Source organism: Amblyomma mixtum, chromosome 9 (genome assembly GCF_055824585.1).
Source record: "Amblyomma mixtum isolate Tamu chromosome 9, ASM5582458v1, whole genome shotgun sequence".
Lineage (NCBI taxonomy): Eukaryota > Metazoa > Arthropoda > Arachnida > Ixodida > Ixodidae > Amblyomma > Amblyomma mixtum.
This window is the reverse complement of record NC_143020.1, coordinates 122963131-122978244: the sequence shown is the minus strand read 5'-3', so window position 1 is coordinate 122978244 and position 15114 is coordinate 122963131. Positions and strand designations below refer to the sequence as shown.

Genomic DNA, 15114 nt, shown 5'->3' with positions numbered 1-15114 from the left:
GACCCGACAATGAAGTTGAAGTTGGGTTTTCTTTGGCAACAGCGCAGTTGTCAAACTGGACAACGGAACCGCGCGCCAAGATCTTTCTCAGCTACTTTTAGAACCTGTGCTGCCATCTAGGGATAAAAGCCTAAAGGCATATCGTTTCCCTTCTCTTCCAGAGCCAGCGCCTCCTTGCCAGAGCCTGCCAGAGCTAAAGAGGGCTCTCAAAAAAAAAAGAAAAAAAAGAAAACGTGCGAGCAAGTTTAGTTGCCGATCAAAGAAAGAAAGCTGATTCATGTGTATTTCAACAGGCGGCGAAGCACTTTTAAACGCGAATTAGCTTAAACTGAGCCCAATTTCCCCCGTGCTTCTGAAACTTCAATTTCTTTTCCATGCTGGACATTTACCAGCAGAAAGCAAAAATTAGGTTCGAAACGCAGAAAAAGATACTTCAATCATGTAATTGTGACCAAAATTATCAAAACCTAAATGTTAAAAAAAAAATCACCGACGCAGGCACAGTGGTGCAATCACCATCCGAGGCGTAACCGACGGCAATTCGAACACCGCACTCTACTTGATTAAAAATTCTTCAAAATTTCTAAATGGACCCAACAAATTAGTAGCACAGTGCTGCCCTCCCTGCGCCATGCTGTACGAACTTCCTTTACTGGAGTGTTTCTGTTAAACAGAAACAAGTTAAATGTTGGTGTTTCATAAGGTTGACGGGAAATAGTTGCTATTTTACATGGTCTTCTGACTAGTGGCTTTAGTAAAGTGAGCTTTGTGTAGTGGCTTATTGTTAGTGCGATGTCAGTGCATTTCTTTAATTGTTCACAGTCTAGTCAAATGTGAACTAAATAAATTTTCCATGGCAGTCAAACAACAAAGTATATGCCAATTAAGATATTACTGCTGAAACACAAGGTACTATTTAAAGCACTGTGCCATGGTCCGCAGTGCACTGTATTACTAGTATTACTCCACTAGCCAGCCAAGAAATAAACGAAATCAGCTTTTGACTGTTTGACTTTACTAAACAAGCCAGGTATCGAAATTCTAGCGCTTCTAACATTTTTCTCGTGATCAGATTTTAGTTTAGGTGACAAGAGAAGTTTAAACTACTACTTTCTTGTCATGAAGGAATTCTGTAAGAAAGTGCAGTGGTGAGTGCCGAAGTGGCAGCAATGGACGTAAAAGTTGACAAAGGAAGCATGTTATTGGTGCATGAGAGATAAGCAAACTTCTGATATGTGGAACCACGTGATGTGGATTCTTGTCACAGACAAGCGAGTAATAAACAGTGGGTTCATTGCAGAAGCCCCAGCTGCTGGCAGAAGGGCATGAGATGAAGTAAGCAGAGCTGAAATGCTGTGTCACGGGTGGCACAAGGATGAAGGGAACGCAAGGTCCAGCTGACTTGGCTCACAAGAAGTGCGAGCACATGTAGTGGTGAGCTGAACATTCACACTGTCCAGGCAACGGTGATGGAAAGTAGGGTGATGTGAAAGGCTGGGTGGCTTGACAGTAGGGTGGTCATGCCAGGTAGTCTCATCTGTTGTGCAGTTGTGGGTAGTCATTCTACTTTATTCATACAGACGAGTACAGCTTTTTCAGGCTATTTTTCGGCAGTGTTTAGAAGGGGAAGACATGACATAGTATCTGCATTGACGTAGTCTCCAAACTCGTGGCAATGTATCTCATAGTCAAGCCTGGCTGGCAGCAAAATGTACGTACCGTTGAGTATAAGCCACTTCCCCAGCATATGACTGGGGGTACATTCCACTGGCTGATGATCTGTGATCAGTTTTGCAAATCTTCCTAAAGACATGCACAAAGCTTTTGGATTTTCCAGACGATGGCTAGTGCTTTTTTATCTGTCTGAGGGTTCAGAGTTTGAGAAGCGAACACAATGTGCATTTCACTCCCATCAGGAGTACATACTGTATGAAAGGACGACTTCATTGCCATAAGGTCCTGCACTGCATGCTAATCGTACCTGCAGGACAGTATGTAAGGCCAGAGTCTTCACTTCCTGAAATATTACACTGCACTCTTTCTATGGTGGTACAGAAGTGTGCAGTGCTCCAAGGAGGTTCGCACAGTTTGGGATGAATTTCTCGTAATTCGCAAGGCTAAAGAATGATGTGAGCTCAGTTGTGGGCTTTTGGGCCTAGGCGCTCCCACCACCATCTTGATTTCATGCTCTGCCTCGTGTAGGCCTATTCCATCAAGCTTTCAGCTACAGTATCTTACATTCATCTACACAGAACAAATGTTGCTGCAGGTGGACAACCTACCCATCGTACTCAGCTAATCTTTTTATTGCCTGTGCCAGGTTCCTCGAATGTTGATCCTCCGACTCACCGGTGACAAAAATGTTGTCTTATGCTGCATGGCACATTGGGATTCCTTGCAGAATCTGGCCCATTATCCTTTGCCAAACAGTTGGCACATGCAAGGTGGCAAAGACCATTCTGCTATGTTTGTATAGTCCTGTCGCTGTGTTGTTTGCCAAGAGCGACTAGGATCACTAACTTCTCTCTGTAGGTTGGCTTACCTGAGATCTATTTTTAGCAACTTCTGTCCTTCAGCTAAGTTTGCAAAGATGTGCTCTTTGGCATCACCAATGTCCCACGACATCAGCAGTGGACAATAAGACAGTGATATCCCCAGCGAAACGAAGTAAAATTCCTTACGAAGATGCAGGGAATTGAACCAAGCACCTTCAAATTGGGAGGCGAGCACGCAACCCATAGGCCACAAAACCGCACTGCTTCCTGACGAATAAAGGGGAACCTAGTGTATGCGTTTCCTTACAACTGTACCTTAATGAGCAGGTGTGTCATTATAAACGAAGGAATCTTTAATGAACCTCGCAACAGCACTCATAATGGGACAATGGTTTCGCATTCAAAGCATGTATGTAGTCTTAAGTGCCCTCCGTAATTTTTCCTTCAAGGCATACAAAGACATATCAAAGACATTCTTTGTGCGAAGATCTTGTTCAGCTTGTGTGCCTGTTGTCCCAGCTGGCTGCCAGTTCTCAACACACTGTTTCGATCAAAAACAAACTGCACTCACATGAAAGACAAGCACAGGAGACGAAGCAAACAGGACATGTGTTTGTCGTCAAGTCATTATGCAAACACCACAACGTGACGGTGAAACATTCGCATGCTCCCGACCACATTTGATTAGCACCACATTTGTGACAGGCTCAAACGGAATCGCACTGTAATGAGGAACGGTAACATGCGTGGAGCAGAATCTTAACAGTGGTTAGATATGCAAGGCTTATTTTATGCATTTTCCTCTCTTAATTAATCACAGCTCTTCGTGGAATGTTTTTTTCTCTCAAGTTCAGCTATATATTTTTCCGCATTCAATGGGCCTCAGATCACTGCACTTGAGACCATTATGAGCAAAAAATAAATTCCCAACGTCTGATGCGGAGAAGTACGTATGCCCAAGGTGATCTAAGGAATGACATCATGCACCACACCTTAAATATCTGGGGGGGGGGGGGGGGGGGGGGGCAGCGGTGCCCTCATTAGCGTGATGGGTGCGTTGCAGATCAAAAGTATTTTTCTTCGCTTCATGAATCCCAGCTCTTCCATAATTGTTGTCCAGGGAATTCTTTTAGAAATATTATTTTACATCAAAGTAGCTCGGCACTGCTGCAGCTGAGGTGGCTCTATGTTTGTGTAGTTGGTGAAAGCAAGTCTGTGTGCTGTTCGGCAGTTTTCCCATTTAATTCTTTCCAGTCCTGTACAGAAAGCAACAATATTGTTGGCTTCTAGAATTATTCGATGCTCAGTCTAAACGAATCTATGACCTTATTAGAATTTCACTCCACTACGATTTTCCCAGAAATGCACAAATTTTAAAATTTTGGGGTATGTCAACAACTTTCCTGTTACAATAGATTTCAGTTTAGACTGACATGTCTGCCAGTCCTATTCAACAGTTTAGTTCCATTAGACTGTGCACACCCCAAAGGCAACAAAAAGGACAACTGGTTCTTTCTGTCTGGAATCTGTGCTCCTCAAGTCCTGTGCTCAAATGGTTGGATCTAGTTTTAAGAACCAGATTACAAGGTATACTCGCACTGCTATGCTGTGCACTACTGCAGTGGAGAGTCCACTTCAAAAATAGAATGGCAGAAAAACAGCCAGGCCTGGGTTATTAGAGAAAGGTTACATATTTGTCCCGAAGTGCGCCGAGTGGCATAGCCTGAGTGATTGGGACAGAAATTCCCCTGTCCTGTTCCTGGTGCAATGTAAGCCAATTGGCCAGTGCCAACAAAAGATGCCCCTAAGTGAAAAGAAGTACACTAGGCCTGACATTCAACATGTATTTGAGCAGTTCGTGAAATACCACAGAGAAGCAGAGGGTTAAACCGCTCGATGCACTAACAACAAAGCACAGCAACATGAACTATCATTTAGGAACAAAGACATACTGCATTTATGAGTGCACTGTCAGGCCTGCACTAATCGGTCCACACCTAACAGCAGATGCATGATGACAAAAAGAGACAATGCACATTCGTGACTTTTGGTGCAAAACAATCACTGCAAATTAAGAATGTGAGCATCTTCATATGCATGATGAATGTAGCTCAAATGTTTTCAAATGTGTAAATGGAATATTAATCACAGCGTATATCTGCAAGTGCCTTTTGTCACACTTTCTGCACTGATCAGTTTGCAGTGGTCTAGTGGTTAAGTTGCAGAGTCGAATCCTGGCCTCAGTGGCTGCATTTCAAAGGCAAAATGCAAAAATCCCCATGTCAGTGCTCCGGACTAATTTTGATCCCAGGTGGTCAAAATAAGTCCAGTGTCCTCCACTACAGCACTCAAGTAGCCCATGTACAGCTTCAGGATGTTAAACCCCACACACCATAGAGCAACATTTTCTGTACTGACCAACATCAACCAATTTTACCCGCAGTCTGCCATTTTGAATCAGTTTTGGAAATTTTTTTTCGTGAAAAGCAATGCAAATATGCCGAGTAACTCAGGGAAGATGAACTACAGAGCATGTCCATGAACCCAGAGAAGAAAAATTGATATGAAGAAACCTAAAATAGTGTCGACAGCCTGGCAAGGGAAGAGTTGTTTACGATAGGCTGTGTAGCATTTGAAGTGGTAAGGGAATGCATCCACTTAGGGTACGCAGAGACCGCAGACCCAGAGCACGAGAGCAAAATAACTAAGACGACGAGGATGGGGTGGTGCGCATTTGGCAAGCATCCTCAGGTCATGAATAGCAGCTTACCGGTATCCCTCAAGAGGAAAGTATTATATAACAGTTGTCAATTGAAAGCACTCACCTACAGGGAAATCATAGGTGTGGTGTTGAGAGGCAGGAAGAGAGTACAGTGGCTGAGGGTACAAACGTGGGCTAAAGATATCCTGCTTGAAATCAAGAATAAATGGGCTTGGGCAGGGCATGTAATGCGAAGGCAAGATAACCGATCGTCTCTCAGGGTAGCGAGTTGATTCCAAGAGTAGGCAAGCGTAGCAGGTGATAACAGAGAGTCAGGTGGGTGGATGAGACAAAGAAGCTTGCAGAGATAAGCCGGTTTCAGGTGGCACAGGACAAGGTTAATGGGGGCGGATATGGGAGAAGACTTTGTTCTCCAGTGGATATGGGATGATGATATGATGTCAGTGATAAGGACTTCATTTTATTTCTTCCATTTTGTCCAGCTTCAAAGGCATGCAGACTAAACTAGATGGCATAAATGTAGCATCACTGCAGCCCAGTCAGCTACAGGGAACTCTATCATGTACCAGCCAAATAACAGAACAACAACTGCCATGCAAAAGTTGCAAAACAAGCAATGTGGACAACTATGAATTATTGATAGCTTTCAATAAAAGAACATAAACCTAATTTAAAATAACCACAGTTTTCTTTGTTCTGATTCTGTGAGCTCAATGTCCTTACAATAATCATCAGTTTCAATTTATGAGGGGCTGCCACTTATGACAAGCCTTATCTAATTATTACGAGAACTGATAATAAACATGACTGCACACTCTTTTTGGCGTTTCAGGTGATCTCAAAACAGTTAACAGTGACATACTGTCAGAAAACTTTATATTCGGGGATTTTGCAGCTGCGTGAGATTTTGCAGAGAAATCAGGGGCAATGCTCTCCTACACAACAGCAAAGCAGTCCCTGCCCCTAAGCAATCCAACTGACAGCTTTTCATATTACTGTGCTAAATTTTTAGTACATGCCTGTCATGGTGTGAAAATTCTGCTCTTATCATTAAGCTATGCTGTAACTTGCGTAGACAAATATGACCAGATTCAACCTGAGCAAGATCAGTGGCAACAATGCATTCTTCATACACCTCGAATACACCTCGAACTCGAGAAGAATGTCCATTTACTGGCTTATAATGCATTGCAACATGGTTTATTCTTTCATTTTTGTACTAGCACCTCACGCAAGAAAGAGACAGAAAGCCCATGCAGTCAAGCCTGTTTATAATGATCTTCACATAAGTCATTCTAACTATGTCCAAGCATTTGTAAGAACTGTGGTTCCTACAATCAGGCCACAAAATGTAAGGAATAGGAAAGAAACGAACCAATTAACAGGAAAGAATTTGCTGGCAAATGCTGCTCATTTAATATGAGTGGCTTCTTCAAATAAAAAAACTTAAGGGAATTGTACAGTCTTATCTGCACAGTACACACCTGATACTTAGCAGCTAACAATGGCCATTGTGCATTTACACAGCCAAACATCAATGTCACCAATGTTGACTGTAGCGAGTTCTCTAATAACTTCCCTCAGCACTGTTTTAAGGCAGAGCTTGGAGTGCTGCAGCCAGCCCTTCCATGGTGCTTGACTTTTATACAGCACTGATACAAAGAAACATCACAGGCACTTGCGTGGGCTATATGCTCAACATAAAAAGATATCACACCCTATTTTTACCATGTCACCACAAGTAGGCCAGATCTGCCAATGTTTCCCACTGCTAGATTTGCCATCACGACCAGGTCAGACAAACGAGACACCTTCAATCACTATGAACAGCGCTCGTTGGTCATAGTTTCTATAATAATGTCATCGGTACCACTGAGTGCTGATGGCAAACAAATGAGCACAATGAATGCACTCTTTCATTAAAGGGACACTGAGGAGAAATTGAAGTTGGCTTGTATCGACAGAATACCAACTCCCGATTACAAAAACGCCACTCATACTGACAACAAAGCTCTTGTAACGTAGAAAAGAGCAAGAACCAAAATACAGGTATCGCCGCCACAGGCCAAACTCGCAAGTACAAGCGTGATGAGATCATAGAACAAAACAGTGTTGCTAGAACGAATGGTTCTAGCAACACCAGGAACCGAGAAACCATGCATCACTGAGGCGCAGCCAATGCATGCGCAAATCTCCTTGACGTCGCCAGATGACGCCACGTGCCCGGCTGCTACGCGCGCTCCTGAAGCATTGGGACAAATCAGCGCCTGTTTTCCGGCGGTAGGCGGGCTCCCGGTATTCCGCTAGCGGTAACAAGGTACACGGTATGCTAAAGGTGTCTATTTGCGAGAACTTCGTTGACGACTTCGAGAACGAGATCCATCGTAACGCTGGCAAAACGCCAGTGCAAACGTAATCGAAGCGACTGTAGCGACGGCCGCAATAGCCGATAGATGCCTTCAACGTGCGGCCGGCGGTAGCTTTCTTTTCGGCTGCTGCTAGGCCGCACTGCTGGCAGCCAGAAATCACGGAGTCTGCGTTACGTCATGTGCACGTCATGTTTCACGTCTCTTAGTCCTCTGTCGTCATAGACGAATCCCAAGTTTGAATCAGAGCGGCGGGAAAAACTTTTTCAACTTCGAATCCAAATTTCTTAGAAATAAATGCATCTTTCGCTGCCGGCCAAGTGGCAACAAAGCCATGACATGCCGAACTATCGGATTTTACTATAAAAAAAATATTAATAGTGCTCTCCTCAGTGTCCCTTTAAAAAAAAGTTGCATCTGGATCGCACACAAATGCAATGAATGTAGTCTAGAGGCTGAGAACTGCACAAACAGGTAACATATGACTCATCCGTAGTGTGCCTTCAAGAAGGAAAGCAAATTCACGGAGCCATGGGGCCTATGTATTACAATAACAGAGACCTATGCCAGGCAGCCACTGCCAACAAGTAAACTATGACATCTAGATTTGTAACTGCGCCTTCATTACAAGCGCCGATCCTGCCTATCTCAGGGTTCTCTGTACGGGCATCATACATGGGGATTGATGCCCTAACACTGCCCGTGGGTGATGAGCAGAGGGCTCCGGACTGATTTCGGCCACCTGCAGTTCTTTAACGCACAAAGACACCGCACAGCACACCTGGCTCCACTGAAAAGCGCCCACCACAGCTGGCATTCAAGCCTGCAACCTCAGTGGATGGTCCTCTGAAATAACACTGCACTTCAGACAGGAAAGAAGAACATCCGTTTCAAGGTGGTTCCAAGTCACAGGTGGCCATACGAGGCCATCAAGGCCAGCCAAGCTATACGAATTTCGTTTATTACAATCAGAATCAGGTTATTTAAACAAACAAACAGTACATACACATATTTGTACATAAATGCATAAATAGAGGAGAACAATTCACGAGAGTGCTCCGTATGCTCTATGGAAAAAAAAAAGAAAAAAATTATTACGTTAGAAGAAAAGTACGGAAACTACGCTTGAAAGTGTGAATGTTAGATGATTGCTTTATACTAAATGGTAATGAATTCCACAAAAATGAAGCATAGAAATTTACTGTGAATTTGCCGTAGTTAGTTCTAGGCTTCAGTAGTAAGAAACTGTTTTGGCATGAAAAGCGAGTGAAACTTCGTCTAGGAAACTGGATACTATTAATTAACGGAATGGGAAGTGATCCTTCCTTTCATGAACTTAAAGATGAGAATGCCAAAAGAATAATGAACCATGGATGAGACCCCTAGGATTTTATGAGCCTGCAGTAAGGGTGTAGCACTGCATAAATAGTTATTGAAGGTAATAATGCGTATGGCTTGATTCTGTATCTGTTGCAGCGGTGATATGTGTGTTCTGTAGGTGTTTCCTCAAGAAGAAATACAATAGTTGATATGGTTATGGATGAACACATAGTACAGTGAAATGAGCGTTTCTAAATTGAAGTAATTACGTACCTTTAAGAGTGCCCTTATGCCATATGCTGTTTTCTTTGTTAGACTGTTTATGTGCCTACGAAATTTTAAGTGGTAGCCAAGTTCTACATCAAGAAACATTGCATGATCAGTAGCAGTGAGTATGTGAGAGACAAGGGAAATGTATGGAGATACAGGAATAGTCTTATGGGGAGATGAAAAGATGACAAAGCTAGATTTAGATCCATTAATACTCAGCATGTTGTTTTGACACCAGGCTGCTAAGTTTCCAGCATCAGCATTCAGTTTATGTGTTAAGGAATCTATTGACTTGTCAGATGCTAGTACAGTGGTATCATCGGCATATAATATACATTCAGAAGAGGTAAGGCAAGATGGCAGATCATTAATGCCTATTAGGAAAAGAAGAGGTCCAACGATGGAACCCTGAGCAACGCCAACGTTAGTAGTCTTCAGTGCAGAGTAAGTACCAGAGATGCTAACAGCTGGGATCCGGTTAAGTAAAAAGCTGCGAATAAATAATAGTGCAGGACCAGGTACCCCAAGGGCGTTTAATTTGTCAAAAAGTATGTTGTGATTAATTGAATCAAACGCCTTTGAGAGGTCGATAAATAATGTGCCACTAAAATTACCGCAATCAATAGCTTCTATAATTTTTTCTGTTAATAAAGTTAAGGCCAATTCAGTTGAAAAACCAGAGCGGAAGCCGAACTGATTAGAAGATATGATGTTAAATTTTGTAAGATAATTTGTCAAATGGACAACAAATAATTTCTCAATTACTTTGCAAAAGAAGGAAAGAACAGCAATGGGCCGATATTTGTTTGTTAGGCGTTTGTTGTCTTTTTTGAAGACAGGTATTAGTCTATTTTTCATCCAGTGAAGTTATAAACCTGTTAACATCTTTGGCACCTTTAGAGCGATGAAATATTGGCATGGAAACAAGAAATACTGATGCTTGGGCTCTTCCTCGTTTCTGTATGTCTTATAATTACCAGTCACTAACCCATAACCTATCAGCAACACTTCACAAATACGGACATACAGAGGGCATGAGCAAAAAGCAATTACATTCTCATTTTCTGTACCTATGATCAGAGTATTTTGCTTCTTCTTGAATTGGAAACGATTTTCATTGTTCTACAAAGGGTTTCTTTTAGTTGATTGCTGGTTACATTACTTGAAATTACCATTGTTCTAATTTCCCACGTTTATTGTTATGTTCCTGCCTTTAATATTGTTTAGTAGTGAGAGTTCCACTGCTTTCATTACGCTGCTGCATGTAAATAGTCTCTTGGGCCTCGTCAAGCTTGTGTAGCTTTTAGCTTAAGAGACCATCCGGTTCTTTCTGGAAAATTAATGTATAAATATAACAATTGTATTGTACTGTATTTTATTGTATAGTAACTCCTGCTGCAAGCTCAAATTCTTTTGAAAACAGCTTCTCATCAAAATATTTGCCTGTAAAAAGTTTTACAGGTAAAAAGTTTTACAGGTAAAAAGTTTTACAGGTGAAACATTTTTTGGCTCCGAAGATGTAAAGGAAGCAGCAGTGCATTTTCAGGCTTGCAAAGCAGTAGCCTTGGCTCTGTGACCTGCCTGTATTTATGTCACCTGCTGGGATGGCTGTGCAGCCGCCAAATGGGAGCACTTCTAAAATTTTACTCACTCCCAGACAAAATGCAGCCCCGTGACCCATATCCTATGTTAACTCTTTAAACATCTGCCTACACTGCTTGTCCAGTCACTTCCACACTGTTCATATGCATTCATATTGCCAGTGCAGCCTGCACTGCGAATGCAGCAACAATGAAAGTGCGTGCACAAACATTGCAAGTTATGGAGACTGCAATTGATTTATATGAGGTGGCATCCTACAGTATAGAGACGCGAGAAAAAATTCCAAGCTTTGGAAATAGAAATCCGCTTAAAAACATCACAGCATCACAGGGTTGAGGGCTTTCAAGCTGCTCTACGCAGCCCAGCAAACCAAAAAGCTCCCAGCAAACCAAGAACCTCTCAGAGACGTCTAGCCAGACGTCTCTGAGAGGTTCTTGGTTTGCTGGGAGCTTTTACCACAACTTATATCATTTTTCTGAATGGAAATAAATACAAAATACAAGTAATCCTAAAGATATGGGCCTTTTGATGAACCAGTGCAAAAAAGTCAACAGACAACAAGAACGACGACTAGGACAGAAGTGCTGAATTTTCAGTGTCTCCGTCCACATCGTCTTTCTATTTTTCCATTGTCTTTTTGGGCTGGTTCAGCAAAACTCATGGGAGACCAACTAGCTCATATTTTACTCAAGTTCACCTTATGGGCCGGCAGCAATGAATTCTAAATGAGCTAAAATCTTCCTTACCTGCACGTGCGCACTTTGCATGCGTGTCTGCAGTTTTCTGCCCAATGGTTTTCACACAAATCACCTGTTTCTTTCAGTTGGCCTGATGATGGTTGTTTCGTTGGTTTTTCACAGCAGGCCACATTTTCAATTAGATAAACAATGTATTATTTGATCTTCCTTTTTTCCACTGCCATTGTAGTCCAGTCGCTATAAAGTTGCAACTTTCATGCCTTCTTTTGCTGTGGGTGCTTTGGGCATCAGACAATGGGCAATCATTAATGTGTGCCACGCTTCAGCTCCAAAAGAGTTGGGCTAGTGTTGCGTCTTATCGCAAGCTATGGCAGTGGTCATCAGCAGGACCGCGGTACAGAACCGGTAGTGATGGTGGTGGTGGTGGCGTAAATGTGCAGGCGGGATTAGCCTCGCAGTGGCCTGTCGGCAATTCATCCACCTGAGTCACTGGTTTAAGTGACTGCATCTCTACCACTGTTCCATGAGGCCAGTGTCCTCTAAAAACTTCAACAGTGTTTGCGACACTAATCGCCACTCAGTTTGGGAGCCCTCAGAGTACACGATACACGAGACATCATCCATGGGAACGTTCAGACTCCTCAGGTTTTCCAGGAATGTCTCACGCTCGGCACAAAAACGCAGGCACACAAAAACAAAATGGTCCACATCACCCACAACATCACACTGTACACACATAGGTCAGGTGGCACAGTGAATCTTGTGTAACGACACTGGCGTATAGGCTGAGTTCATACGCAGACGATACAAAAGAGTGGTTCTGTCGCGTGACAACCATTGTGTAATGCAAGGGAGGCGCAAAGGTGAAGGTGGCCGAAGTGGAGAAAAATGTTGCACCACTAGCTGCCTAGCAAAGTTCCTGTCCCTTGGGGCAGCCACTTTAAATGAACAGAACCAGGTTTCTTGAACACAAAGGTCTGCCGCCGTGTTACCAGCAACTCCAACGTGAGATGGTAGCCACTGGAAGCAAACTTCAACTGCAGCTTCCTCTGCCAGGTGAAAGCACAGCGGCTAAATTTATCACCGGGAATCCCTTGTTGCAGACGCTGTAGAGTAGATTGAGTCAGACAGAATGACGACTCTCAGTGGTCTGCAGAAAGACAGACGTTTAAGCGACCTTGCAGTGGCCTACACTACTCTTTGCAGGCGCGCCCAGCTCAAGATATTTCAAGGCACAACAAATGCGGCTGAGCATGCTCGAGTCATCAATGTAAACTTGTAGGTGGTAATCGTAGACGCTGTTCAGATGTTCAAGAACCATGGGATCTTACTTCCGCAAGAGGTGACGATCGTTTTGCGTAAGCCTGGAATACCGAGGCGGCAATGAATGATCATAAAACCATGGCGGGTTCTGCTGACACCTGCGTCCCATGGGTGAGCAACCCACTATGCTTAGGGTGTGAAAGGCTGCAGAGACGTGACTTCGAGCCCTAGCTTGTAGTCGACGAAGCAACATCTGACCTGTCTGGGTCTCTCGAAGGGAACGCCTGGCACGGATAGCACTTTCGAAAACGGAGCTCTCACGGGTTCGCTGTCTACATACCGCCAAATATTCCATTTCACCGCAATTGTGCGAATACCACCGATTCGTCGAGGTTTTGTAGAACCACATTTGCGAATACTTTTCTAGTTCTGTCCTGTTCCATTCATGAAACACAAATATGCTGCGCATTCCCTGCTCGACTGCTTCGGAGTGACTACACACAGAGGGCTGTTCCGACTGCCTGATGTCACCACGTGCCTTTTACAGGCGCTTGTTTCGGTCGCACCAGACTACGCACTTCCTTTCGTATTACAACCTCTCGCGTACACTTCACCAAAGCTGTCCAAGCGAATTACAACGGCTGCATGCCGCCACTGCGTACCGCCATCATTTTTGTTTTCCTGTTTTGATGATGATAACTAAAACGAAAGCGACATACATCCGACAGCTGATTGAACAGCCGTTCATGTGACACCTCTTTCTGACACGCCGTCTTACTTTAAATAGTTTAAAATTTGCAGTCTTTTGAGATTCGCGTGTAAATAGCACCCAGACAACGTCACATATATTGAATTCTTGAGTCTGCGTTAACCACAAATCACCGACGGCGTAGCACATATTAATTTAACGATTACTAGGAAAATGAACCTGCGTGTAGCCTGTTCCACATGTAAACAAGCCAAAAAAAAAGAACATGTTGTTTGCCATCACCAAAATCGATTGATTTTATGCACCTCAACATTAACAATAAAATGTTTATTCAAACATTTACAGATACTGTAGGATATTCTCCTCTTACAAAAACGACAAGTATGCATGTACTGTACGTGTAATTTCCATTCATGCAACAGCACATGTTCAACGAAATTTCAGCATTCAGCAGCAGATAGCAATGCCATATTCACAGCGCACCCAAAACTTTTTTGGACAGTGCCGGTTCACTTTTGCGCTTTAGTTCAGAACTGTTCAGGATATACTCTTCTGCACTTGTGCTCCGTCCACATAAATGGGCGCCGATGTTAACAGCAAGCACAGTAACAGCATCATAATCGGCTGTTTATATCAAATAACTACAGGAGTTTGATATATCTCAAATTGGTGCGCCTCCGGAACATACCGTACGTTTCGTTTCATGGTGGCGAAGTCAGCGAAGAACCGAACTGCGAACTCGCTGTTCCCGGCGGGCAATATTCGCTTACGCAAAGCGAACTGAAGCGATGTTCGCTTTACTGTGGTTTCGCTTCAACCAAGTTCGCCAACCTCCGATTGGTTTCTGCTCGAGGCACCAGTCATTCGATTCACAATGGGAAAATGGGCCTCAGAGCAAAATGAACGGTTGCCGTCGCTTCTTCTGTGATCAGAGACCACGTGTAAGCGATACAGATAATTTTGTGGCCGCTAAAAATGGTAAAAATGTAGCTTTTTTCCGGCCCGCCTGTCAGCCGCTTGCCGCCGCTTAAACTCGGCGTAAGTATTCTTTTCGGTAGTACTGGAAGGCGTCCTCGAACACCAAAAAATCTCACCAGCACCACATATGAGATCCTGGCTGCAGAGAATCCGCAGGATTAGGCTCAGCATTGAGAAGGCTTATTAAACGTGTTTAATTTTCCCTCCTTTTTTTGCTGTGCGTGTTCTGCTAGCGCGTCGGCCTCACATGCACTCGGAAAAGGTACGATTTCTGCAAGACAACGCGCTTATGAAGCCGATCATGAGCTTCCGAGTGTGCAGCAAGGACCTGACTTCATGTTGTGTGCGTGTGAATGTAATTGAGGTTGTTTTCTCGTAGCGGCGATTTAAACAATGCAGGTGAAAACCCCGCATAGTGGTGGCATAGAGAATTCGAACTCTCGGCGAAACCGCGAAGTTCGCTCGGCTGAAGTTCGCCCGGACGTGGCCTGACAACCGTGGACAGCTTGTAATAGTGACTGAGACAAGTTTAAATGTGTCTGGGCCGGTCCTGAAACACTTCGAAAAATACCGTTAAGGCTGGTAAACATGCACATGAAAAAATAAGAGTTTTTCGAGACCACTGAGCGATAGTTTCTTACGTTGCCCAATGGATGGCGGCAGCATCGCCCCATGTTCGTATAAAAATCGG

At 43.6% G+C, this 15114-nt stretch overlaps 1 protein-coding gene across 2 annotated transcripts in view; it reads right to left on the bottom strand.

Moving 5' to 3' along the window:
• The window catches only part of LOC149331057 (aldehyde dehydrogenase 1A1-like), a 57920-nt gene extending 44497 nt beyond the window's left edge, over window positions 1-13423 (bottom strand). The window contains exon 1 of one of the 2 annotated variants that reach the window (XR_016285765.1): window positions 11522-13423. The gene's annotated coding sequence lies outside the window, so the exon portion shown is untranslated. Of the gene's footprint in view, window positions 1-5320; window positions 11127-11521 lie in introns of those variants that run through there. The other variant, XR_016285766.1, reaches the window with a different exon arrangement.
• Between the last annotated feature and the right edge of the window lie 1691 nt (window positions 13424-15114).